Source organism: Camellia sinensis, chromosome 2 (assembly GCF_055761805.1).
Source record: "Camellia sinensis isolate YWXY chromosome 2, ASM5576180v1, whole genome shotgun sequence".
Classification (NCBI taxonomy): Eukaryota; Viridiplantae; Streptophyta; class Magnoliopsida; order Ericales; family Theaceae; genus Camellia; species Camellia sinensis.
The window spans coordinates 184,379,031-184,383,379 of NC_138962.1; positions in this window are offsets into that span (position 1 = coordinate 184,379,031).

A 4,349-nucleotide genomic window follows, 5' to 3' on the forward strand; every position below is an offset into this window, starting at 1 on the left:
CGATCCATTTAGAGCCCATCAGTCGTAATAATTCGGACGGTTTAATATGTAAAATTTGTTGAGTATTTTATTCTTATAAAAAATTATATTAATCGAATATTAATAATTACTTGATCAGTTTATATTTTTGTCAATTGATCAAATAATTATTGATTTTCAATCAATATAATTTTTTACAAAAAAATAAAAAATACTCAACAAATTTTACATATTGAATAGCTCAAATCATTGATTTGGGCTCCGTGATAGACCTAAAAGGCCCAATAGCATGGTCCAGTTTGATTAGGATTAGAAACAAGCCTAGGACTTTTTTATATTTATTCATAGTTTTTATAATTTAAATCGTTTATTTTGTAAATTATAAAAAATAATTTCATCGAATATCTAAAAATACAAGAACAAATCCCTTTTTTTTCTATAAAATAAATGGTAAATATAATTATATATTTAAATCATCTATTTTATAAAACAAAATACAATTTGTTTTCATATTTATAATTATCCAACAAAGTTAGGTTACGTTTGGTAGAGTTTTGTAAATATGATTTGAGAGTATGAGTTGTATTTTGAGTTTGTGAGTTGTGGAATTATAATTTGAGTGTAGAAAATTTGTTTGGTTATGGTTTTTGAATAGAGTGTTGAATTGTATGTGAAATTGAATTTTGAAAGTTTGATGTGACATGTGAAATAAGAAAATTTGTTTGGTAATGAGTTTTCAAAACTTAGGGGTCTTTTGGGAACAATGGTAAAAAGCCAACTTTTTGGGGTGCCTCTATTTACACACCAGTAATTCACTCATCCCACACCATTTTTTTAATTACTATTCTGTCCATAAAGAGAATTACCAAAATATCCTCTTCTTCTCTATCTCTCTCTCTCCTCCGAAGCCCTAGCCAGCAGCTTCTTCTTCCGCCACCGCCGTCGCCGCCGCCAGTGACTTTCACATCTCCTTCTAAACCTCGTTTTTCTCTGGAATATTGGACTTGTATCCATAACAAGAGGACTGTGATCGGAACCCATAGAATATCTTTGTTTTCACTGTTCTTTCTCCAAACACATTTGGCGGGGCTCCCGGTTAGGTATTAACTTCGATTTGGATTAACGGATTTCAGTAGGAGAATGGATTGAGAATTGGTTCCAAACTGCTCCAGATGATGATGCTATTGCTGAATCAATTAAAGTTCTTTGGGGAATTTGGATATACAGGGACAAAGCAGTGTTTGAGAAAGTGGTGGTGGATCTATATCAGATTTTATCTAGTATTAATCAAATGAATTGGGAATGCAGCAAACTTGCTTCAAAGGTGGTTAATGGACAAATTTATTTGAATACAGTCCATGTTTCAGATTGGTCAACTTTTATTTTTAATAATAGTGCAAAGCGGTGTCCAAATCCTTGTTTTGACAGGTTCATAATTAATGGAGCTTGGTTGCCGAATTCATCAAGAGCTGCTGCTGCGTGGATTGCATTAGATAACAGGGGGAATCATATCGCAATGGTGGCTTGAAGAAGAGAGGGCAAAGGAGAGGGGCTAACACCGGCGCTGGCGACAGAGCTGGGTTACAGGTGGTGGCGGTGGTGGAGTGTGTGATTAAGGGTAAAAATGGAACATTGTGTGTGTATTGAACAAATTTATTATTTATTAAATTATTAAAGGTGTGAATTAAGGATTGGTGTGTCTTGAGATGATAGGTGGTGTGTAAATAGAGGCACCCAACTTTTTGGCTTTTTAGTTTTTTTAGCCAAAAAAATCGGGTCATTCTATTTACACACCACTTTCTCTCTCAAGGCAAACTATTAATTAATTTATTTTTTATTACAATTTTAACCTTAAGTGAAATGACTATAAAGGACAAGTTATGATACACCCCATTTGTGTATTTACCCTAAAGGACAAGAATCAATATAATATAAATCATCAATTTCAAACTTGTTCCTTACGTATCTTCTCTGTCAATAATCCAAAAATCCTAAAACCAAAATCAAAAACCCTTCAACAAATAATCAAAAATATAGTATTATTGAAGATTTTGATTGGATTCAATGAATGACGCATCTGACAATTCTCATTCGGAACAATGGGGCAATGAAAAGGTTCTTTTTTTTTTTTTTTTCGTCTTCGTTTTCGTTTATGAGTGGTGAATCGTTGTTCGGTTAACCAAAGGTGAATGATATGTCATTGTTCAACAAACTACAATCGAACAAATTACATTTGTTCAACAGACTACAATCGAACAATTTATATCTGTTCAACAAACTACAATCGAACAAATTACATCTGTCCAACAGACTACAATCGAACAAGTGCAATTCGTTCGGATCACTATGGTCGAACTTTTTCATTTAATTCAACTCTATACTGCCGAACAGTTATAATATATATATATATTTTTTCAGAACTGTGTTGAGCAACACCACCGACGACATCTTGATGAGTGTTTTCAGCAATGGTGTTCACCGGTGTGAATAGAGAATGGAGGGGGAGATGAATATCGTGGGTGTGGGGTGCGTGGCTATGTGGGGGCAAAGATGGAACTTTGTGTGTATATTGTTATGGGTGGGTGTGTGAGTAAGGGTAAATATATAAATTTGTGGTGTGTGATGAGAAAAATATTTATTTTTGCAAATTATTTTTGGTGTGTCTTTAGAAGTGGTTTGCCTTGAGAGAAAGTGGTGTGTAAATAGAGCCTCCCAAAAAAACTAGCTTTTTTACCCAAAATAACCCAACTTTTTGCCAAAAAAGTCAAAAAATCAATAAATCAGCTTATTACAAATTTCCCAAAACACCACTTAGTTCAACCTATAATTTGATAATCAAACACACAACTCATAACTTGATATCCATATTTTTGATCAACAGTCATAACCAAACTATTTTTAAAATACCCAAATAAAAAATTTTTTTTTTTTTCAATTAATTGTTTTTAAGTAATTTTTTTGAATAATTTTTTTTTTCAAATAACTTCTATGTCAATTATTTTATGTCAATTAATTTTTTTGTTAATTCATTTTTTAAGCCTGTATAAACATTAAAAATATTAAAAATATTTAAAAATTATTTAGAAAATTAAAATATTAAAAATATTCTGAAAAATAAAATATTAAAAATATTCCAAAAATTAAAATATTAAGAATATTAAAAATATTCCGAAAATCAAAATATTTACAATTAAAATATCAAAATATTAAAATTAAAATATTAAAATATTTTTATGAAAATTAAAATATTAAAAATATTCCTATAAAATAAAATAAAATATTTAAAATAAAAAAATAAAAAATATTTAAAATAAAAATCATGTTGTTTTTGAGTTTTGAAAAGAGTTTTGAGTTGTGTGTTTGGTTATGAGTTTTGAAAAGTAATGATTATAGTTTGAAATGAGTTTTGAGAAATGGGTGTAGAATTATAATTTGAAAGTTGCAATCAAATACCACACTCAAATCAGTGGTGTAACTATGTTTTGAAATCTAAACCAAATAGAATCTTAATTTTTTATATGAGTTACTTTTATTAAGAGACTTATGAAGTAGACAGTTTGAATCATCACAAAAAAAATATGAAAAGGTATGGAAAGAATCTCATCTCTTAAATGTTGGGTGTGAATTGTTATTGTATGGGTAACCATGTGATCCAATGAGCAAATTTCTTCTTTGGGCTCTATTATTTTTCTCCTCATTATTTATATGAGTTACTTTTATTAAGAGACTTATGAAGTAGACAGTTTGAATCATCACAAAAAAAATATGAAAAGGTATGGAAAGAATCTCATCTCTTAAATGTTGGGTGTGAATTGTTATTGTATGGGTAACCATGTGATCCAATGAGCAAATTTCTTCTTTGGGCTCTATTATTTTTCTCCTCATTTCTACCATAAATTGCTTCTACCAACTTTTTCTTTATACATTACCAAAATCTTAAAAATATCCTTTGAACCCCACTTCTATACCCTTCTTCGAATAGTTGATTCTTTGACAATTCCCTCTCTTTTGGCATCCTTTTGGTAGAGTCTTCTCCCTTCTACAAACATTCCGGTTTAAAACTCCTTGTTCAACTCTTATGTTGCTATCCAACTCCTTTTACACCAACCTAGTGATTCCCACCACCTCTGTACAATATATATACATATATAAAAGAGATCACGATGGGTAGGGATGAGAGTAGGTGGTGGTAGTGAATGGGGATGGGCTAAGGGATGGCGGTATGGTAAGGAAGTGACATGGGGAGGAAAGAAAGGTCATGGGGTGGTGGTAGGTGTAGAGGGTCACCAGAGCTCAAAGAGTGGTGAAAAGGGGTTTGGGAAGGATGGTAGAGGTCAAAGATGGGGTAAAATTGTTATTTTATGAATAAA